General features: G+C 39.4%; 1 protein-coding gene across 1 annotated transcript in view; it reads right to left on the minus strand.

The window, feature by feature from the left end:
- Positions 1-22,936, minus strand: part of LOC126395867 (tenascin-like) — an 85,866-nt gene extending 62,930 nt beyond the window's left edge. The window contains exons 1-2 of the mRNA XM_050053623.1: positions 22,283-22,936; positions 21,133-21,426 (exon numbers count right to left, since the gene is read on the minus strand). The gene's annotated coding sequence lies outside the window, so the exon portion shown is untranslated. The remainder of the gene's footprint in view (positions 1-21,132; positions 21,427-22,282) is intronic.
- Between the last annotated feature and the right edge of the window lie 2,208 nt (positions 22,937-25,144).

Genomic DNA, 25,144 nt, shown 5'->3' on the forward strand with positions numbered 1-25,144 from the left:
CAATAAGTAATTTATTCCATTGAAATATCATTGATGTATTATAGAAAAGTGATTTATCTTTTCATAAATGACAAAAGGCACATCTGCCTCATTTTCGCTGTGGTATTGTGATACTAATCAGAACCCTTTCATTGGTATCGTACCGTGGGTCCCAATTTTGGTACCATGACAACACTAATCTGGAGAGGGTTCATCTGCAAAAACTAATGAAAAACTAAACAACGGTATTCGGTACTCGGCCAAGCATTAAATTTTATTCGGCTTCGGCCACACATTTTCATTTCAGTGCATCCCTAATATTTTTTGACAAGATAAAAACTTTAGATAATGTTCAGTCAAGGTGCTTCATGGCAAGTAGGAGACACATACAAACCCATGACTACATAGTACATTGACAAGCGCTTAGCAATACTTCAATGGCAATCAGACGATAATATAGCTAGTCACGCTGTTGTGTTGTCGTTGGTAGTTTGAACACAGCATTAGGACTCATTCATACTCCATTGTTGTACAAAAATAGATAGATTTGTTTCAAATGTTGTAAACGTCATCGTCCTCACACCTCCATGTGTCCTTTGTGATGAAATAGATACAGCCAATAGATGGCACCAGGGGACAGAGTCAAGAGTTCCAGAACAAAAAAGGCCTTGGTGGAGGAGGTTGTAATATTGTACGTTTTAATAGAGGCAGCATTGTAGATAGCACCCTGTAAGGCTATTGAATACATGCGTCATGTGAACAAAAAATTATTTTTACTGTATTACTCAATTCTGTCATTTTTTGAATGACATTGTCATGTCCAATGGTTGTGTCCTGTCCCCATGATTTCCGGTGGTAGGCTGCTGCTCCGTTTCGTCTATACATGTAAGCATTCAGAAAATGTGCAAAAAACACAGACAAGATGATTGCAGAGTACAGAGTACAGATTAATCAGAGTCAAAAAAGCCACATTAATTACACTATATATATTTAATGTAAAACAATAAAAATGAAAACTTCCAAGGGGGAGTTGGATACTTTTGATACTTTTGGCTAATCTGATGATTTAAACCCAAACAGAATAGCAGGTCATAGTCTGAGATCATAACTGTTTCCCTCTGACTTTTAGATTGTGTGTTTTATTTTCCAGTGTGGGGTCACCAGATTTATTACCAACAAACTGTCAGTATCTCATAAACACAGCAGCAACACAGCAAGAAGCTACTTCTTAAATGACCTCATCAGTTTTAATGATCCACTATAAACCCGTGACACTTGCAAGACACTTGTTAGAAACTATATCTGCCAACAATTTGTTTCATGATTACAGCTGGTTGTGAAATAATGACAGCGAGCTACAAGCTTACAAGTTGTACACATAAAGTAACATAAAGTACAATTCTGAGGTACTTTGGTGCTACTTTGTATTTCTACTCCACTACATTTATCTAATGGCTTAACTTACTTTGTAGATTCATAGTGACATTATAGATTAAGATAAAACTTTATTGATCCCTGGGTGGGAATTCTCTACCCAGCAGTGTATACAGCAAATAAAATGAGTAAAAAATAAATAAACAACAATAACAAATAAATTAAAGTGATGAACACATAATGCATCAATAATTATGATCCAGGAATTTAATATATAATGGCCTGTTTTGCATAGTGAGTACTTTTACTCTTGGTACTTTAAGTATATTACTTATGTATTTTCACTTAAGTAAGATTTTGAGTGCTTGACTTGTATTTCTACACTGTGGTACTACTACCCTCTCTGAACTAGAAGATCTGAGTACATCTTCCACCACAGAAACCTAAAAATACTGTTTAACATCTAATCATGTTGAAAATATCAACGACAATAAAACAACTGTGGTACAGGCAAAAAAGACAGAAAGATGGAGAGCCATGCATCCTCATATGCAGTGTTACATCCTCATCAGTCTGACTGAGTCAGCTTCAGGCCATGTGCTGACACTGAGCAGACCAGAGATGTCACAGCTCACACAAACATGAACTAATATGGCTCTGAAGGCCTCGCAAAATCCTCTCAGGTCGCTCCCGGTTCTCGCCAGCACATCTGCTGAGAGCCTCTGATTGCATTCACAGTTAAGAGCGGCTTCAACCAAAATCACAGACGGCAAACTCTGCATGGGGATCGCTCCCCTTTGTTGTCTCAGTGTGGTAGCTCTAATGAGCTTGTGCGCTTTACAGATTAGAGGATCTGCTCTTGCAGGCATTAGTTTAGGGATTACAGTGACACTAGTGAATGATCCGTACTGAATGTGACCCTCTGTTAACAGCTTTGTTTGGCTGGGTTGAGTTAGAGCTTCATCAACCACAGGGTGCGATATCCTTAATAAGATCAGTAATCAGTCATTCCCCACTGCAGTTAATGTCAGAGTGATGAGAAGGATTACAGAGCTGCTTTCATCTTTCATAAAGCAGACACATATAATTTGTATTTCAAATGCATTACATAAGGTCAGCAGTCAGCTGCATTCAGTGGGGCTTGACTCACTAATATGTAACCACTTTTGTGAAGTTAGCTGATACTTTCTGTGGAGATGACATCAATTCAAAGTTTTTGTGAAGTTTAAAGTTACATGTTCACTGATGCAAGACACAACTTGTTCACAACTGCATACTAACATATTCATAATAAGCATGGGGTAAAATTAAGCATGTAATGTGTTTCAACGGCATAGTATGTGGATTTTGTGTACGTGGAAAATGCCTAGAACACCAGATTAGCAAGAACTTCTAAGAATAACATGTGAGCCTACTGAATGTCAAATTATTTTTCCAATGATGGCAATAGCATGACCTGCCCTTCTCTCCCTCTGACTGGCTAGTACCCATAGCCTTTGGTGGCTGGGTTGATTGGGTCTAACAAGAGTCAGATTGGTTAGGGTTAGGGGAACAATTTCAGTGTAAGCCAATCAGAAGCAGAGTAAGCCAAAGTACAGCGGGACATGCCTTTGCCATCATAGGAAAAAAACACTTGCTTACTGGACATACTCAGCCACCCCAAAATGCATTGCAGCTCATCAGATTGTCCAATGGCCAAAGAAATGAAATGATGGTGAGAGATGTCAAGGTACACTTAAGGAGAAAGCATGGAGAGTTCACATATATAAAGTTCTGTAAAAAACACATTAACAGTAAATGTTTATATAATACAAGAAATATTAAATTATGTGGAAGATGTAATGCTGATTTACATTTCTGATAAACTATTTTCATTCAAACCTAGCTTGGACCGAAAAAGTTGTGATGTCATGTCATACAGTGATGTAATTGATGCAGTCATGTGATGCAGAGAGGACGTATACTTCAGTGGAAAAAGTGGGATAATGGCATATTTTCATTAATTTAGTACGCAGAATGCATTACACATTGATGAAGTATATAGTATGTGGCACGCCAGCATGCAATTTCTATGCTCACATCCTGGCTTTAGGGATGGCATGTATATTTACCTGCGGAAAAATTAGCTTGAACTTATCAGTGAATCATTTGTGAGGGTTTTTTCCAAAAATTACCAAAACTTCACTTACTTTCATCTTCTCAAATCTGAATATTGTTCACCTTTCTAGGTGTCATATCTTACTAAGTAGACTATCTTTCACCATAGGTTTGGACAGTGTGTGATACATTTCGAAGAGCAATTACTCATTGAGGGAATTTTTTCAATCAAAATGTCAAATAATTTGACATTTAAGTTTCCGAGCTTGGAGTATTAACCACTTTTTTAAAATTTTATGTGGCAATAAATTGATTATCGTTAGGTTTTGGATTGGATTTGGACCAGAGAAGCAAATTGGAAAAGTAATTTCGGGCATTTTTCAACACTAATTACAATATTGTGAAGCAATACTTCCAACAAAGGATAAAAATCCATTCAGTTTGCAGGTTATTTAATTCAATGAACTTCTTTTGGGATGGCATGTTTATATGTGCTACACATTAGCATGTTTAGCAAGTATAAAATTGACCAAATTCAGCATTTTACCATGCCAGTATTGGCAAATACACAATAAACAAGAAGTACAGCTGAGGCTGATGGGAATGTCTTTAGTTAAGCAGGTATTTGGTCACAAACCAAAGTGTTGGAAAAAGTGAAAATTGACCTAATGATGGCTCTAAAAAAAAGTTACTGTAAGGAATCGGGATGGTTTTTACAGTTCATCCTGAGGGAAACATGAATTTGTGTACGAAAATATCATGGCAATCCATCCAATAGTTTATGTGACACTTCACTTATAGGAACTGCGTGAAATTCAGAGTATGAGTTGTCTGCACATGGTTCTAAACATGGAGGTAGTTACTCCATTACAATGGAGTGTGGCATACATGCATTAACAATCACACACATCCTGACCATCTCACCCCTACAAATCACAGAGAGATGATAACTGAGATAACAACAGACACATGACATGGATAGACTTCATTCTCTGCTCAGGATGCTATTACTCCACAGTATCTTATATTAAATAGTGGATTGCTGTTATATAATGCTGTGAATGTTGCATACAAAGCCTTTAAAAATAAATGTCAAACAAATGTCAACCTCATGGGGGCACAAGAGGAAAAGCCAGGGGATCACCAAAGTCAGTTGATTCATCCTCTGGGTAACATGAATCTTCAACCCGGTCTCACTCCAAAGTTGTCAGTTACCGGAGCTTAGGCAGTGACTTTTGGCGTCAGACACAGACAAAAAAAGCTGCCCTTTGACACTGGCATGATATGCAGCCTGTCGCCCTTATTGTGTAACAGTGCCCGGCAGTGTCAGGGGAAACGCGGCAGGATGACAGTGTAAGTTAAGGGGGGCGAAAGTCTGAGTAGGAGGGATTGTGGATGGGTCCAACATACACCGACTTAGTCTAGTGTTCACTTCCTGTATGATTGTAAAGCCAAACCCTGTTCTTTTTTCTAAACCTAACCATGTGCTTTTGTTGCCTAAGCCCAACTACATGTGTGTGTTGGACAAAAGTAACCACATGTGTTTGTTGTTAGAGGGGAAAAAACATCATTTGGCGTTGTTGTGCCAACATAGTGCATTTATTTTGAAAGAGACTGTATGGAAACTGTACACTTCCTGTGAAAAGGGAAGTGTATTTGGAAAACAGACAATGCATATAACAGCCTGAAGTTGACACGGCGTACCAGAAACGCAACTGACACATCCAGGGTACCTTGCACGTCATATGTTGACCAAACATCAATATGTGAAAACGTTGGAGTGAGGATGTGTTGGAATGTTTGTACAAAATGTAATGTCTATAAATGTAATAATTGTTGAGCTATTTCAGTCTGGACCAAAGTGATGGCTGGTAATTATATTATCTTAATTCATACTAGATAAGGACTCCACATAAAAATGTTCCAATACCATCAGGACTACTTTTTTGAACAGCTCAACAGATTCAGAACATTGCCCCGACATTCAAACTACAAAAGGGACATGTGTCTCCTGTTGTAGTCGACGCAATCCAATTTGTTGAGTTAATGGTCTTATTGAGTTGGAGGGGACATTATCAGTGTCAATTAAAACAGACAAAGAAATATAAAAGACATGCATCGACTACATTAGGAGAGTCTTTTGTTCAAGCTGCATGCTCCAGTGAACTCAGTGTTGTAAAATGAAGATGCTCAGAGGTTATTAAGCACACAAAGAGTGTCCTGAAATGAAGAGAGACAACTGAGCAGTAGATCAAATCTGCCTCAGACAGAAGTTTTACATAAACCCATTACCTCTGACTCCATTTGCTGTGATATCTCAATGAGAAATAACTTGATAATCTTCACAGAAAACAATGATGGATTTAATAGTTCCTTTTTTTTTTTCTGGCAATCTCAAGTCTACAGTATCCCAAATATTGCCACAATTACACAGAAGCTTGCCAACCCAAGAAGACAGTGGAAACACGCATTTTCCCCTCAACAAATCTTCTTAGCTGTTTAGAACAAGTGATGCACAGTGTCCAAAAATACATCAACAGAGTCCTGATAGACAAAAAACATCCAGCAGAATAAAGCTGTGAATGTTTCAACTCAGATATCGCGTTTATGCCAACGTCTCTTTTGGTGTTTACATCACTGCATTAGACTGTAATCCTCTCTCGGGTGTTGATGACATTCATGCCAACTGCAATCCTGCTGCGTCTCTGTTTCTGTTTGGAATATTACTATGTAACAACTCAGCTTCTAACTGTTAAGTAACAGCAATATTATAATATTGAGCAATATTTCAATATCTCTGAATGAATTAAACAAGTGTTTCAATATTTTTTGGTGTGTGACCCTTTAAAGCAAAGTGATTTATCTTGCAAGCCTTTGGGAGATCCTTATAAACTTAGGGTATACCTGAATTTTGTTGTGTTACAACAGGAAATACCCCAATAGCCTTATAATTTGATAATAATAACAACAACAACAACAGCAAGTGAGCTTTGGAAGTAGCCTTATATACATAATGAGGAGAACATTTACAATAAATGTGTCTGTCAAGTCATAAAATGCTCACATACAGGGCATATACTTGCAAATATTTAGTTTCAGTTTCTACAATATGCACACAGCTGCAAAAGAAGGTAATACATGCAAGAATTATACTTCCTTTTGCAAAACAGTACTATCCATGTAGAAGACAGGCTTGAATAGTAGTAGAGGACTAGATCTTTACAGCAAAATGCATCTACATTTAAACTTGTAAAGCTTCTGTATTTTCAGAATGGGTGTGATCTTGCTAGAAGTTACAGTAGATACAAATTTGCAGATCATATAAATGATGTAAAGCTGGAGGGATAACATCCACTAACATCTGGCTTTTGTATCTAATGGAAAATGTTACAATCCCATGACAAAAAAATGACAATCGGCTAAGGCTCCAATTGGCTTTTATCAGCTGTGATGGAAATACGACACCCGCGTAGGGATATATATATATATATATATATATATATCTATATATAAATATAAGAAAAAGAAGAACCCACCGCCATTTTCCCTGGCCTACATGATGCTTTCTACTGTTCACTAAGCTGTTTTCCAGTCCGTCTGTGACATAGAGCGTGACACACCAGAAAAAAAAAAAAACACAACAAAACTGCAGAGCCATGTACGTCTACTGGCAATGGGAATTTTTAACGGTTCTCCTGCACACAGATGATAATTACAGTGGACAAGGGATATAGTAGTATTTATCTATTCCAGCACCCTTTCTCTCTGCAGCATTTCACTACCGCATTAGTTTTCAATCTCCTGTGGTGTTGTTTTATATACAATATATGAATATACAGATAATTTTTATATAAATTTATATCTTTACAAAGTGGTTCAATTTACCTTTGTTCAACTATGTTCTTTTTGTTTAAGCTATGCATCTGTTTCCGTGTATGTACACAGAGCAGCAAAAACCAGAGTCAAATTCTTTGTATGTGCACACACTTACTTGGCCATTAGAGCTAACTCTGACCTGTATCACAATTCAAAAAATAATAGTTAAAAAAAAAAAGTATCAAGATCAAAAATTACTACCAGCCAATATATCATTATCAGCCAAATATTAATACTACTATCAGCCTTAAAACCCAGCATGGAACAGGCCGTAATATGATGTACTCTATCTTTTGTATCTAAAGTCACGAATAACTAAAATTACAGGGTGGACATCTTCCTGGCAGCCAACAGAAATCCTCCTCTTCAATTCATTCATGCACTGCTGATTCTACTGTGTAGGCAGCTTAATATTGCGGCTTCAAACATGTCATTTTGTGCCTTCAAAAGTTACGGCATACAGCTGAAATCAGTCCTGGATAAGTTATAACACTGGTACTCTCTGCAGAGCTGCAGGGCCTCCCCGGTTTCCAGGCCTGCCTCATTCCATCCAGCTGACATTTCCCCCACTGTGGGAGATGGCTGCTCTTCACAGAGGCCACTCAGTCTGGCCTGAGTTAGCAGCTACTCAGCGCTTTCATGCACACAGCTGCAGGAACTCTGCGGTCTCCACTTGGACAAGAACATATGGAAAATGTGTGGGAGCATGAAGTGATCGTTCTCACTCCTGTGACGTCTTTTACTGTGAGGTCCGTGCTTTTTTACCATGTGAGAAATAGTCTAATAAAAATCCCTGCGGCCAATCTATATAGAAATTTCCTTATCTGGGGCTAACTTCTAAGATTTACCAAGACAGTAAATACTGTCTAAAATAGTGAGTAAATACTAACAGTAAATATGGCTAAGTGGAGTGAAATACTGCAGCACTAACACACACCAACTGCACCACATTCAACTGAGAACAGTTGGAAGTAAATTATTTCATCTGATGTGCAGATGAGCCGTCCAGCCATCAATACCTGTCAACACTGGCTCTGCTGCATCGAGGGCATGAAGTGCACACCCAGCCTAAAATAAATATATCATGTACATACTGCGTATTTCAAACTAGCTGTCAGGTCACATTGAGGCAGCACAGCCAACCATTTCTCTGACAGGAAGGACAGGGGTGTCTGCAACTGATCATTATCTTTTGGAGATCCTTTTATGTCTGATAAAAGAAGGTTGGGGAGTACATAAATGAGATGTTCTGTCAGATGAGATGAATGAAATTTGGCTCATCTGTGTGATTAACAATGGAAACTAAACCCTTTATGTAATGTGGCAAACATTACATGGAGATGATATTTTGCAGTCGCTGTCCATCTGCAGGAAAGACATCGACTTCACACATCATCACTCAAAGTTACTAATGTACTACAAATTCATACACTAAAGTCACTGGAGCCAAACTGAGCCACGCATTTATGACGACTTGGAAACATGACAGCATGTCTGGCCTCTGCACTGTACTATACTTTAGTGCCAAGGAAACAATTACTGGGAACTTTGGACTGGGGAAAGCCATTGTTATAATCCATAATGCTGTACAGGCGCAGGTGGAGTTCAGCGCTCCACTTCACTAATGTTAGCCTGGGTCTCTGGATGATGGGTACAAAGTAACCACAGGATCTTTTACTGTTGTCATGCAAAGCTAATTACAGTAGATTCTCAAATAGAGCAGTTATTTACCTCAACTGCAGAGGGTTACAGCAAGGCTGTGTGTTAACTTTGTTTTGCACATAGCACTGATGCTACAGAAGCTGAACGTGTAATTAGGTTCATTTTGTCTACTCAAAATAGATTGAGCGTAGAAAGTTTCCTGGAGGCGCGACCAGCGTGGCAATCCGACAAATTTGGCAGGCTGGTCACGGGGGGGGGTTTCATGCTGTCGCACACCTGGGACGCTCTCCTCCAAAGAACACCGGGCAGCGGGGGGCGTGACCAGCCTGGCAAATTTGTCGGATTGAGAGAGAGAGAGAGAGAGAGAGAGAGAGAGAGAGAGAGAGAGAGAGAGAGAGAGAGAGAGAGAGAGAGAGAGAGAGAGAGAGAACTGCATTCTATAAACACATCAGTCGCCTGCATGCGATGTGCTATCAATCACCTCACACGTAAGCAAGCACACAAACCCTCACCGCAAACAAACCAGCCCATTCTCATTCCAACTTGCCAAATACTGCCGCTTTGTCAGTGATTTTGGCGTCAGACACAGACGCAAAAAGGCGCCTTCCGTGGTGTTATAATATACTGCTGGGCAGCATCAGTTTAAATAACTCAGCCCTGTGGCATATCATACAGTACCACTGCAATAGCTGCCTGCGTGAGTTTATGACACCATCAAATGGCGTCAGTTTGTAATACCACTGCTGACAACGTAAAAGTCCCTATAGGGTGAGCAGGAGGGGAGGCGGATGATCCAACAAACCCAGACTTTCACCTGGGAGCTGGGTGTTTGCTTCCCCTGTGAATGTAGAGCCAAACCATTATGTTTTTTTCTAAACATAACAACATGCTCTTGTTGTACAAGGAATTAAATGTAAATACAAGGTGGAGGAGGATACCTAGCAATTCACATGTAGACGTAAAAGTACATTGACAAAGTGGCGATATATGACAAGTTGGGATGAGAACATGTTGAACAAAAAAGCGGCTGTCTCATACACATGCTGCGTAAAGCTGTTTAGTGGGGCTGTCTGTGAGGCGTTGCTACAGTCTATGAGTCAGATCCACCCCTTGCCCATCCAGAGCTCCACCTTCTCGTCCAAGTATGGTTCCTTCTGGCCCTAAAAAGCCAAGGTGCTGACAGCTGAAATCCCAAACTTGAGGCTTCAAAACAGCAATCCGCAAACCAACGAGTGACTATGTTCCCATATGGTATTTCAATACTGTAGCTACTGCCAACTGGTGGCACCTGTATGGTAATACAAAAATCATGTACATCGTCCAGGCGTCCACTGTGCTCTAAAGGCTAGGGTCTGCCTTTTCAAATGCCATAAACATAACTTAAATAGGAAAGTACAAAAGGTGATCCTTCTCTTCAGTTTATTCATCTGCTGTCGATTCTACTGTGTTGGCAGCTTCAGACATGTTATTTTGTTCCTTCAAAAGTTATGGCATACATGCAGTGTGAGTTGGTCAGCTGGTCTCCTTGGATCAATGCATTAGCTTCTTGGGCCCTGACACACCAAGCCTACGGTCAGCCATCGGTCCGCTTCTGGCCATCTGTGAGTGCTGTCACCCTAGATTTTGCAGTGTGTCCCGCGGCGTTGGCAGTAGTCCGCCCTTGTCAGGGTTTTTTTTTTTCAGTTGATTCAGCTTGTTGAATTGGAAACAGCAGAGCCTGTCTGTGAATAACATCACTCTGATTGGCAGTTCAACTCAGTGCATGAGAAGAAAAATGGAAGTGAGAAAAGCAATAAACAGCTAAAGCAAAGAGGGCTTGAGACCAAATCAAACTTCTTGTATGACATTTTTTTCTTTTTTTTTTTGCCATTGAGCTCTTTAGGAGAAAAGGTTTATAATTGTTTGTGTTCTTGTTTGCTAGCGCACGATAACTTTGCTTTGTTCTTTTTAGCAACGGGTTGTGTTGTTACTGTTCTAACTGGCTAACTGGCATCTTAAAATGGTCCTTCTGGTTTTCCTTTTTTAATGCTTATGCAGAATACTGCCTTCTGCTGCTATGGAGAGTTATTTCCTCTCACACAGGCACAGAATGGACATACGGTTTTGCCATTGGCTGAAGTCTGCAGTGTGTCCAGGTGCAACTTTCTGGCTGAAACACAGGGAAAACAGCAGTCGGTCTTCGTCGCCACTAGTTCTTTGATGCCAGTTAGGGTTAGCCAGTTTAGGTGTCTGGGCCCTAAAGGTAGAGGAGGCTGCAGCCTGAATGAGTCAAAGTCACGACAGGAGGAAACTTCAGCACCCTAGATGCGTCAATGCCATGAACATTTTTTGCTCATGATTCTCTTTGTATAAAAAGTGGTAGGAAACAACAACAGACTGAGGTACAACTAAATATTTACAACATGAGGTCATGTCATTAACAAGACAAATTTAGCAGAGAAAGAGAAAGAAAACTGGGTGCCAATCAGCAGAGGGTATTTCCCCCACAACCACATGCAACTCTCCAGAAAGCCTCTCCAACTCCACATATTTTTACCAAAAGATTAACACTTCAATAATGCTCAGTCAATATCATTTGTAGGAAAACTGGAGCAATAAAACATATTCAGCTTTGGATTTATAAACAATATTTTTTACCCCTTTGAGTAATTCTAAATTTGGAAACTAGACAAAATACTTCAGTGTTATTGTTTCAAACAGTTGGTTGACATTTTACTGTTTACAGGAGAGATCCTTGTCTTTAAGAGATTGTTCATGTACTTAATACCAAATACGAAAGAGACAACTCTAATAATTTCAAGTAGAATGTTACCAACTATCAGAGTGAGACATATGAGCTAAGATGAAGATGGATTTTTGTTGATGGGATGGCTCAAACAGTGAGGTCAGCGAGTTATCAAGACCCAGCTGCTTTGTGATCTAAACACAACAGCCGGGAAGAGGAGAGGTGATGTCATGCTTATCAAGCTACTGGAAACATTAGATCAGGTCAAACTACTGGATAAACATGTCTACTTTAAGTTAAACATCACTGTGCCAAGTGTCCATTAATCAGATTTATTACTGGAGAGCAAATGGAATGTAATCAAAAGTTTATAAACAGCTAATATCACTTGGCTCTCACTCAGAACGATAAGAAAGCAAAGAGCTTAAAGAATAGATTCACATTTTTATTTTTACATTAAAAGAGTTATTGGTGGCTCCTGTCCATTGGCAGTGAAGAGATCCTTTCTGCTGCTGTGAGATGAATGCCACAGCCCTAAAAATCCAATCCAAGTTTAACCAGTGCTAATAAAGTATGTATTTTTAGCCATGCCAGCAGGCTGGAAAAAGAAATGGCAGTGTCAACTGGTCCAAAGTGAAATATCTTAACAACCACTGGAGAAATTGCCATGAAAATTTGTATGGTCCCAAGATGACAAAGCTTACTAATTTTGGCAATCCCCTGAGTTTTCCTCTGGTACCCACATTAGCTCTACATTTATTTTTAGTAAAATTTCAACAACTGTTAGATGGATTGCCACAAAATTTGGTGCACTCATTATTGTTCCCCTTCAGGAAGAAATGTAATAACTTTGGTAGACCTTTGACTTTTCATCTAGTGCCACAAGCAGCATGTCAATATTACATTACGTCTTATACTTTGCTCTGGGACCAAGTATCTGCAAAACTAATCCCATTTACTAAGACAGATCATTAACATGCTACGAGTCAGCATGTTAGTATTAACATTGTGAGCATGATAGCATGCTGATGTTAGCATTTAGCACAAAGCATTGCTATGCCTAAGTACAGTGTTGCCGAGCTTTATGGTGCCTTCTCTGTGGCTCATCCGGAAACAAGACACACTTTACAGGAATACAGAAAGAGGGAAATGGCCGTAATTTTGGAAGGCACCCATGTGATTTGGTTTGGTCATTACAAATTTTTATTATTATTATTTCTTTTGAGGGGCGTTTTTTGTTTTTGCCGGCCCTTCGCTGATAATACAGCGTATGACTGACAGGAAAGGTGGACGAAAGACTGGAGGTGACACACAACAAAGGGCCATGGGTTGGAGTCGAACCCGGCCCGCCGCAAAGGACTCAGCTTATATGGGGTACACAATCTACCAGGTGAGCTAGAGGCTGCCCAGTGATTTGTTTAAACTTGCTAACTTATAGTACTGTCTGGGGTGAGCTTTGCACGCCAGAAAATTCCATATAACCATTTTTGCGTCAAATGCGAAGGCGCCAAAAGTTGTTCCAGCTCTTCGACTCTTGGTCTTACACCTCTGAATTTTATTAACTAGGCATTCACTGTGCACACTGTGCTTTTTAGTTCAAACCGGAGAGAAGACTAGCCTAGCAAGTTCACCTGTACAGACATCTCTATGACTCTTCATTGAGGGACAACAGGGACAGTTAAATCGCCTTAAATTATAGAGAGAAACATCCCACCACACTGGGGAAAGAAGAGGCTTTTTGCCACAGGGTGTGTTACAGATTACTGTAAAAAGTAAAAAAAAAAAAAAAACACCCTCAAGGAAACAGTGGTGACCTGGGGTAAGTTAAGCAGCAGTTACAATTACTGATGCAGTACTTTTCTGGTGACGACCCTGTGGTAACACTTGTTGACCTCTTGATTACCCACAGAATATTTTGTTTGTACGCTGCCTTGCATTTCAGAGAATATTACAACGAACACTAGGTTGAGCACAGACACCTCTGTGCATGCCTCACAGCTCACATGCTATCTATGGAGGGGAACTGCCCATTGGTTCGACAGCCCATTGGTTCGACATCCCATTGTTCCGACCATATTAAACTCATTGTTCCTAAGTCCGTTCCGAAATCATCATGATGCCCTGTGGTTAAGGTCTGGTTAGGTTTAGGCACAAAAACCACTTGGTTAGGGTCAGGAAAAGATCATGGTGTGGGTTAAAATGAAAAAGAAAGTGACAAACACATAAGCCGTGAGCCTGCTCCGCCTCAAGCCGGTCGCAGCGCACCATACGCCCGCCGCGAGCCGTTCAGCACCGCAGACAGTCGGACTAATGGGATTTCGAACCAATGGGCTGTCGAACCAATGACATGGACCCCTATGGAGGGCCAATCCACGGTGTCTCTTGCTGATACAAACCAAGGAAGCGAAAGTAAGAGAGTGACCATCGCCTGCTCATGCAATATTCTTCTGAATGTGGGCAGTGCCAGATGTGAAGCACACAGAAAGCTAGCTTGGTAGCTAATATTAGCCAGCTTGCTAATAAATACCACAAAATATGATGATGAAATATGATGTTATCAAACTCACTGCCTGCCAGGCAGCATCTCTCATGTGGGGCAGGTTGTATTTTAATGGCCAGTATCATATAATGTCAGCTGGTTAGACAAGACAGCAACCTATGCCTTCTTCACACTTCTTTGCCAATTGGTTGAGGCTGCCACTTTGCTAGTCAAAGTTCACCAAAGTTGAACTCCAGATGATGCAAGGATGCAAATTCGCATTGCGACTGGAAATAAATGTTTTATTTCCTCCCTCACTTGCGCTGAATGGAAGCAAACGGGAGTGGATTATTCACCAATGTCAGTTTCACACATGTGTGAGCGTACGTTAAGGCCCCTTGTGTGCTTTAGTTGAACTTTAGACAGCATTTTTACATGACATAATGTCAGGGAAGGCCTCACAAGAGCGTAGACATGAGGGAAATATTACAGCAACCAATAAGTCTTTCAGTGTACATGAGGGCAGATGATTTTGTAATAAAATAGACTTCAAAAGATGTGAATCTATTCTTTAAAGTTTCAAATACCTTTAAGTTCCAATTCATACATTTCTCAGGGCCAAATCAAGCCTCGTTGCAAGGAGGGAAACGCAACAGTGAACATGCCATAGACTGTGGCATGCACCAAACCACAGAGTCTTCCTGCTGTACACGAGTGAAGTTCTTCCAGAGATGAAGTCAGATGTTTAGTAGTTTAAAGTCCTTGTGGAAGAGATCTGTACCTCAGATCAAGAAACTGTAATCCTCTTCAAAACTGTCAGAATCATGAGATGTGGCATTTACCACAACCCAGGGCCCAACATGTGTGGTGAAGTTAATTTCTGTTTGACAAACCTCTCGTCAAACTCTTCCTCTGGCTTCATGCTAATCAGCCCACAACAAACTGAAGCCAGCAAACATTTTTGATCAATCTAACCCACTAAAAAGAGTCTGCTATTCAGCAATGGCCATTTCAAGTCTTTTGTTTCCATTGTTCCACTGTTTTACTCACTGAGTGTTGCCAGGAAAATGCTTTACTTGTCACAATTCACAGTTCAGAGAAGGACCCAAATGCAGAGCATGAGGCAGGCAGGATGACAGAACAAAAAGCAAGCTTTACTGGCAAGCTGATTCCAGAGAAACAAAAACAGACAGACAACAAAAACTGAAGGAAAAGGTTAAACAAAATCCAAGTACAAGGAAAAAAATACTAAAACTAAACTGGAACAAATCAGGCTGACGTGAATCAACCCTGTAATTCCAGTAGCAGAGACAAAACAACTCAAATCCTGGAGAAATGCAGATGAGAATGAGCTGGTATAGATAAAGATTCCATGTTGGTCATATGGGCACAATACAGGACACAACAAAGTTAAATGTTAACACTGTCGGGAATAAGTAATAATAAATTATTTTTATCATTATTATCTGTATCTTTATCTTAATCCTCATTACGCTTTTCTGTATTGTAAATCACTGTGCAGCACTTTGATAAACTTTCATGTTTTTAAAATGTGCTATATAAATAAAGTGGATTGGATTGGATTTGATAAGTGGATTGTATTGACACTGCTACAGAAGCGTTCCGTGTGGTGTGTGTGACGAGCAAGGAGATAGCGACAGTGTGTCTGCACTCCGGAGGGGCAGGTGAGCTGGACTTTAGGTTAGCAGTAAACCATGAATGGTCAAGTGAATGATAAGCATGAGCTACAGTTTGTCAGAGCCACCAGGCCAAGCTATTTTAGCAACACATAGAGAAAGATTTTTTTTTTTCACTCAGTATAAATGTGTTATTTTCACTTACGGTATTTGACCATTTCTGCATACGGGGTCTGTAAACCATCTTGGAATTACATAAATTGGATATGACTGGAAAGATGAGACTCTGGTGGATTCAGTGAGGGCATTTTTATCCATGTGTAATGATGTTAGTCCCCTATAGTAGCTAGTTCATTGTAGTGAGACAATTTCTTTGAAACTGACATCACTGACCTATAAAATGACCTATTGTGGCCTCTAGGATAATCACAGCCTCATGAAACTTTACAACCACGAACTACAGACCTTTGGCATTCAGAGGATGAATCGCTTTCATAGGTATATGGACAATAAAGTCGTTTCTCAGCATCCAATTGCCAAAAAAAAAAGCTATTCTTACAGAAACTTACAAATGTTAAAAATGTTGAAATCACAGCATGGATTTTTCAAGGTCTTGATGTCTTAATGTGATATTTTGGAAGGATCTTTGACCATCTGTATGGATTCTTAAGTGGTAAACCATGCTTAAATGTAGCACCCAAACTGTGTAACAAATGGTATCAGCCCAAATAATGCTGCAACAACGTATGAGGCATAAATTAGCATGGCACTGGCCATCATGTACTTCCATCATAATGTTCTAAGCCCTTTCAAAATTTTAGTTGGTGTCTGACCAAAACATGTTAAAGACAGTTTTATGACTAGAAAATCTTAACACACAGTGAAACACACACCAAATTGAATCTCCAGGTTCCTAGCTTATAGCTGATATATATTACATCTATATGGCATATATTGGGGCGGCAGTAGCTCAGTCCATAGGGACTTAGGTTGGGAACCGGAGGGTCGCCTGTTCGAGTCCCCGTCCGGACCAAACATGGAGTGTGGACTGGTAGCTGGAGAGGTGCCAGTTCACCTCCTGGGCACTGCCAAGGTGCCCTTGAGCAAGGCACTGAACCCCCCAACCACCCGCGGCGCCCGACCAAGGCAGCCCCACCACCCCGACATCCCTCCACCCTGTGCATGTATAGGTCCTGTTTGTGCATGTGTGTCTTTCGGACCTGTGTGTTAATAACAAAAGAGTGAAAAAACCTGAATTTCCCTTCAGGAGGATTAATAAAAGTATATAAATTTTTTAAAAAAAAGTATACTTTGGGGGATAAATAACCACCGTATTATTAATGTATTAAGTGTTTTATGACACTATTTGAAGTAACGGTTTTCTGTGGTGACACTGACATCAGGTCAGTGTGTCCTATTTCTTCTAGAAGAGACATTTCTGATGACAAAGTGGACTCATAAAAATGTCTCCCTCATTAAAAGCCTCAACCTCACCCACCCAAACCAACCAAAACAATCTGCTGCTGCCATGACAACTAACTGTACTGCTGCCTTTAGATGTGGGTGGCTGTGGGAAGTGGAACATTTCCATGTTACTCATAGATGATCTTCACTCAGTCATCCTGTTACAACCTGAACGTAAGGGAGACTCAGCGGTAAACATAATGCCTCTAATAGACATTCAGTGATGAGTTGCTGAGGTTGTAGCTGCTGCAATGGATGATTAAAGAGGTGATAGTGACTCATCTGGCATTTTTGCACAATAAGTAGAACACTAACTGAATAAAAGCATGTCAAGTCATTTGAAATTTAATATATACAGTAGTGTTTAGAATGTTGGCCAGACAAAACAAGATGTCATCTTGAGCTCTAACAAAAAGTGACTGGCATTTTTCCCGGTCTCCCGTATCCGATAAATACTCATGTTGGGATGCTAATACGCTCACAATAACAATGCTAACATACTGATGTTTAGCAGGTATAATGTTTTAAATGTTTACCATATTAGTTTAGCATGCTAGCATGCTAACATAAACATAAAGCACAGCTTAGGCTGACAGGAATGTCATTAATTTTGCAGGTATTTGGTCAACATATTTGACTAGTTATTTTTGAACCTCATAGTTAGTTGATTAATTAACCAGTTGACTGTCATGTTTTCAAACTCTCAAATATAAGGGTTTCCTGCTTTTATTGTACATTTAACATAACATGGGTTTTGAAGTGTTAGTCACACTGACAAAATAATCAGCAGATTAATCAAAAATGAAAATAATGCAGCCCTAGTTATCATTGTTCTTATAAAAGCCCACTATTGACAATTTCTTGGTATGCTGGTAGAATACTATTTCTACCAGTTCTCATTCTCATTCTGTAAAAGTGTCACAGTCACAAACTGGTTTCTGGTACCCTGCGAATACTGAGATTTGACCCCTACAGTTTGCACTCTAACATACTTTCTGGGTGACATATAGCATCTTTTTCTGTTTGCGTCAAGCCACTGTTCATCTCCAGGAGAACGACTGCTGTCTCTAAAACCATGGTGAGGAAACACAAACATCTCAAACAGAGAGAGGGATTGGGGGAAAGCTCAGCGAGGCAGGGAGCCTGAACGGAGGATGTCGTTGGTCTAAACCAGATGTTCCGAACACATCAGCCAGCTGCTGTTTTCAACAACTCCTAAACAATAGACAAAGTTACAGTACAGCTGTGGGCTATACTTTCCCCTGTTCTTGTATAATGCTATCAACTAGAAAACATCAAGTGTTGTAAAACTTTGTTTCTATAATTCTACTCCCTAAAAGTATAGGATATTTTAAGTCATTAGACATTGGATAATGACAGATGTACTGGTGTTTGTCTTGACAATAAAACTAAGTACTTCGTATGAAATAATACATTTTGCAACTTAAGATCTAAGATAAAAACCTCTTTGAAGGGGGCCCTCTAAACACTCTAATTTGTATTTCCAGCCATCCAAGGCAAATTGTGGTGTGCAAATACTTCACTTGAATACAGTAGACAGCTCAAAAAAGCAGGGTTGTCACACCTGTTTTGATTATTAGCACTATTAAATATTGTTAGTAGTGATTATCAGCGTTATATAGTCCCTCCAGGGTGTTGGCATGTTGCGAATTAACGCCCGCTGCAAAATCTGTGCAAACTTTGTCCAATCACTGCAACTTTAATGCAAATTTGACTATTTAAAATGGGTAGAATGTCATGTCAGTGTAGAGCTGCACGCACTGTATAGCTTGTTTGCAATCACATGACTCTTATGACGCACAAAATTCAGATGGAGGGCAGGAAGTGATAAATCCATATAATGTGTGGATTGGAAATACGGGAGCATGACTACATAACAACTGCTTAAAAGGTTGCATGAACCTGCAGGCAGCAGGTATAATCAGAAAATTGAAACTCATGATGGATTTGGTATACAAAATGAAGTAAAGTGATTTTCCCACAACTTCACTGATTTGCCCGATGTGGACACGATTGTCGTTACAAATTACCTTGACCTACAGACTTCCTGATGTTACTAATGTTATACAATAAGCGGATGAAAACGTACAAGACTCTACTGAACTCTAACTACTTTGTGTGAGGTTTGGTCCACAACTGAAATGACTACAGTCTTGTGGTCGGGTGAGCAAATGTGCTTGAGTAGCTTTAATATTTACTCTGTACATGGATGCCCTGCATCAGGGTGGTGGTAGTCTTCGCTTTCAGTTGCCTGCCCTACCCCTCTCTCCATTTATGTTTATCATGAAACTTCTGCTACAGTACCGTAGATCTGTGCCTGGGACACAGTCACACAGACACAGTGGTGGGGCTAACTATTAGCTTCACATGACTAATGTTAGCAAACTGTTAGGGACAGGTTGAACATCAAAGTTAAACTATTTTGGTGACAGTGTAAGATTAATGGCCCAGCATCAGATGTTAACCACTTCTGCGGGGCTTCTGGCCAAGTGGAAAAATATGATGAGTACAGACGAGATCACGTTGTGCTTTGCTAGCTCATGCTAACGGGTCAGAGAGAGAAGGTGTAGAGCAGCTCACAAAGACGGTCCTTGAACAACAGCTGCTTGTCAGCAATCTGTTTCTGCCGGCCGCTATCATAATAGAATGCCGTTATCTGCTTATTAACGGTCATGTGTCTTGTAATGGAAGAAGGCAGTCAATGTTACGTTAGCATAAACACGTTAACATGAAGAAAAGATATTATTAGCAAAGATAAATCAACCTGTTCATAAAATGTAAACATATTTAATTTACAGTACACAACATTAATGACAGGCTAACTGTTACCCATAATCCTTATGCAACCATGTGAGCCAGCTAACGCTAAATCACTGCGCAGCACATATCTATAACGCAAAGGGGAAGTAAGCAACAGTTACTATTGCAACATATGCCAATTAGCTGTATTATTATTCCAAGTGTACAGACATTCTTGTGAGTCACAATAGGTCATTTTGGAACTTTACCAGCAAAAGACCATAAACCTCAGACACCACCAGTGAATGTGCAGAGGGTGATGTTAACACATCTAGCCATTCTACAATTGCTGCTGACTTAACAGTTACAGGCGGGCAAAAACAAGAGAACCAAAATTATTCAGATAATTGTCTCAACTGCAACTTTTTTTTTTTTTTACAATATATGTAGTAGGGGATCCTTGCTTTGTCTCTTTGAGCTATAGGGGTGCCTGGCCTGAAAAAACATTGAGACCTCTGATAAACAGTATATATCAATGCATTGTAATTAGTGATGAATTAACATGTAACTATGGTGCAGCTTATTTCATCTACTTTATATAGGCTACTTTGGATAGCTTAACCCATAACAATACATCATCATTTATTAGTTGATTTCTATTTTGTATTAATAATCTTATTTTACCAAGTAACTAATGATGTCAAATTAATTTAGTGTAGTAAAAAGTACAATATTAGCTACCAAACTGTGGTGGAGTACAGGTACAAAGTTGCATAAAATGGAAATGCTCTTCACTATAGCACTTGGGTAAATGTACTTAATTTCATTCAACAACTGAGGATAACCATACACTTACTCATCTTTAAATATTCTTTGTACAATTTTTTTGACACAGCACTGAACAAATGTATCCTTTATTTTAATCTTTTTCTTTTCCTTTTCAGATTTATTCAACAATGGCATTAATACATCATCAGCTGAGTAAGACCAAAGGATTATGATAAACAATATAAATTTTGTCCATTTACCCAAAATATTAGAGAAAAAAACAAGTCAGCCAGTCATTTCTTAGCACTTACAGTAGAAGACGTTTTGTCCGCTTCAGCTCAGATTCAACTGGGGCAGATGAAACTGTGTCCTCCAGAAGACAAAGCCAAAAACATATGCAGAATTAAATCCAAGAGCATCACACATGATCCAGTAACACAACAGGAGACATTTTATCCATCAATGGAGTTCTCATTCTGTTGTTAAAAGCAAAACTAAAAGCCAAAACAATGACTTAATCTTGAGCAGAAGAAATTAGTAACGTTTGTTGGTGTAGCCAACAGTAGCTGATATGTGCTTGGGTCATCTGCCTCCCTGCAGGAAGTCTGTAAAATAAAGGAGCCAAAATCAATACCGGTAATAAGCCATCAACTGAACAAAAGAGGTCAGTGCTTCCAGACAGAGAGGGATTAGAGCTGGCACGCTTGTCTGGGTACAGCAGTCTGAACGCTGCTGTCCTGCACTTGGATGGAAGTTTTAATACCAAACATCTCTACTTTTATTGCACGTTCTGTATAATCTACTGTCTCCACCAGTTAACTGGGATGGCTTGTAAAAGATGGCTGATTTATTTTATTTGTTCATAGATCTTTGCACTTTGTCAAATAGACTTCAGGGCTAGTCAATGAACAAGATCATTTAAAACGGATTTGATGAAATCTTTTAAGTAATCTGAAATGTTTCACATGAACAGATGCACATGTCAGGTTTCTTTTAAATTACATTTATGAGATCAATATTTCTCATGGGCATGTAATTAAATTTTGAACTCAAATATTGCAGCAATATTGCCACCATGACAAAAACATATTTGCAATTTTTCTTTTTTTCCTTTACACATAACCTTTTATATTTTAATGATTTTTTTTAAACTTTCCCATTATTCCACAAAATCAACAAATCTGTTCAGCCTCTTGTTTCCAATCTAATCTGACATAAAATACACACAATAATTACTCAGAGGCACACAAATAATATGAGTAACATATAAAACAGCCTATATCAAGATTAATAATACGTACATTTTTAGACATAATATAGAAGCTTTTTGGTGAAACAACATTCCAATTTATCAGATTATAAAGGATTACATCCCTGTGAAATGGAAGTTAGGATGTCTTTAGATTCTGCTTTGTAATGTTTTTCCTAATGAAACAGAATATTTGAGCGGTGTACACTTACAAGAAGGATTTAAATCCTTTGCATTTGATTGGACCGTTTAAAAGTGGGCAGGCTTAGAGTTTAGTGCCATATAGAGCTGCAGTGGACTGTTGGCTCCATTCACACTTCCCTGGCCTGGAGGGAGAGATTGAGGGAGAGATTGTTTTGACAGTTAGAACAAAGGTTTTGCCCACAGATACCCAAACATACATCTCTTCCTATCTCTCTCCATATTACTCTGTTAGCTAGCCACTACAACCATTTGATTGGATGAACTTTTGTAAACGCCACTGTGGGCACGATCAGTCATCAAACATTTAAAACTGTTTTACAGAAAGAGAAAACAGGCATATTAATGTAAAAATACTCTGATACTGGTTTTATGACATATGTTTGACATATTCAATCACACAGGGACTAGATATGCACCGATTTATCAGCAACATATCATATCAGTATCGGCCGATATTAGGTTTATTGACTGTCATCGGCCAATCGGTAAATAGGATAACATTCACGGATGGCAGTGGCCGACGTTTTTCCATTTTGTCACAGCAACTTTTCGCAGGCTAAAAAGCAGGGCAGAAGACCAATGGCATCCCTCCACCCTGGGGATAACAGAGTGCATGTCTGGGACAGATAGAGATCTTCCCTGGGACACCATCTGGACAAAAGGACATAGCTCACCATCAACATTTCAGAGGACACGCCCCATTTTTTCCCTGATAATACTACATTGTGAAAAACAAATTAGTGTTGAAATCAGCAGGGGGAGAGCTGGTTCACGTTAGCTGTTAGCAGCCGGTGGCCAGAACAAACAGCTAATGGAGGTTGCACTGAGTTGCATTATGATGTGTTTAAGCACTTAGTAAAAATGAGTGTTAAGCAAAAGTAAATGATAAAGTTCTCATGATGTGTTCAAATCTTTTCTTGTGAAATGTAGTTTTAGATGAGAAGCCTAAATACATCATAATACAAACATATATTATATATAGTAAGAGGCTTTTGAAGCAGTAATTTTTCTAAAGGTTTTTCGTGTGAAGTTATTTTGAAGGTTGTTTCATAACTATGTACAACTGAAGTTGCGCTTATTCAAAGGTAGTGTAATGAAGGGCTGATTGACTTTAAAACAGTTAAGTTTTTTTTATATACTGATGACTTCTTTGTTTCCCTGGCACAAAAGGGGGACTAAATAACAAGAAAAATAAAGTTAACAACAACAACAATAAAACAGATCAGTATTGGTATCGGATATTGGCCAAATTGTTATTTTAAACACTGGTATTGGTAGCCCGAAGTTCAGTACATCCCTAACTTTAAGTGTTGATAAGATTAAAATAGGGAAAAAGTTTTTCTCATTACAATTTGGACTTAAAGAGTCTTTTGCTTTAATGATAAAATTCAGTATGTTTTTCGAACACAGATGTTTTTTGTTTTAATGAGCAACACTGATTTTGTTAAAGACGAGAGTTTCACAATATATACACAAGATAAACTGATGATGTAGTAATACTCAGAAAAATCTCATTATGACATTGAAAATATTGTGCATAACATGAAAAGATCTAGTCTCTACATTCACTGAATGTAGAGTCTGTAGGCAAACCCCGGAGATCTTGCCTCCAGAAGAAGAGCAGAAGAGCCTTGGTTTCCAGTTGTAGGCTGTTTGTAGTCCGCGTGATACTGACCAATCATGTTTGAGCCAGCTGCAGTTTAAACAGTCCGTGCGGTGAACTAATGAGGCGGAACATAATTGGCGTCACTGAAAACTCGGAATCCATCGCAAGTGTAGGAGCCATTTCTATGTGAATGAATGTAAGCACCAAATTGAGCCAGCAGGTGTCCTCATTGTGTTGGGTGTAACTTCCTACATAGGTAGGAACTTTCTGACAGGTGTCAGGTGTTGCTAGATGGAGGAGCACACAGTTTTTCGACCGCTCCGCTCCGTCACGTTTTCTTGTTTGTTTGGTAAAATAAATATGGACTTTATCTGCACTAAATGGATTCTTGCACGTTATTGAAGATCCTGGACACGGTGAGAAATAAAGAAAGCATCCAATGAAGACGCGCAACTAGACGCTGTTCGTTTCATTAGACACAAGTTATAGTCGTACGGTAGCAAGCGCGTTGATTAAGTTTTTAGCCTGTCTATGCAGCCCCTCAGTGGCTTTAAGTGTTAGGCTTAGCCGCTACAGCAATGATTCAGCATATTTACTTATATATAAACGGAAGTCGGAAACGGAAATTCGCCTCCTCCGCCCAAATCAAACCAGAATGCCAAAGAATCGGGGGTCTGCCCCCAGAGGCTGTATTGCCGTCTGCCAGAAGTCAGACGCCGAATACAGCCGATGGGTCCCGAGAATGGAAAAGATCATGGTGGAACACAACTTTTTTGCCATTTTGACCGTAATACCGTGCCATAAAAGAGCCTTTATAACATGAAGGGTATTATTTCATTTGGAAATTAATATTCTCCTATTTATTATTTGCAATGACATCACATTGTTGAAATGAATTTAGGCCATTAATGCCAATTTATTTCTGATTGAACATAAAATACTGCAAGCTAAAAAGACTGAATGAAGACGAGTTAAAGGTCAGCCAATAAGAGGGTTTTAGTTTAAAAAAGATTTAGGGCCAGAGGGAAAAGAAAAAATGTTTTGACCTTTGGTTTGACTTGCCAACCGTCTAACATTGAAACACATAACTTCTGTGCTGCTGAAGAGAAATTAAAGCATTGAATGTATGAGTTAAACTGTCCGTGTTTGAGATGTCAGCAGGTCAGGGGTAAGGCTGACATGGATACCCTCATGGCACCTTTGATCTGTTTCCTTAGCTTTTCCCCAAAGGAGTTCTTTGAAAGCTAATCTTTGGCCCACTGAG

This window comes from Epinephelus moara, chromosome 9, assembly GCF_006386435.1.
Source record: "Epinephelus moara isolate mb chromosome 9, YSFRI_EMoa_1.0, whole genome shotgun sequence".
NCBI lineage: Eukaryota > Metazoa > Chordata > Actinopteri > Perciformes > Serranidae > Epinephelus > Epinephelus moara.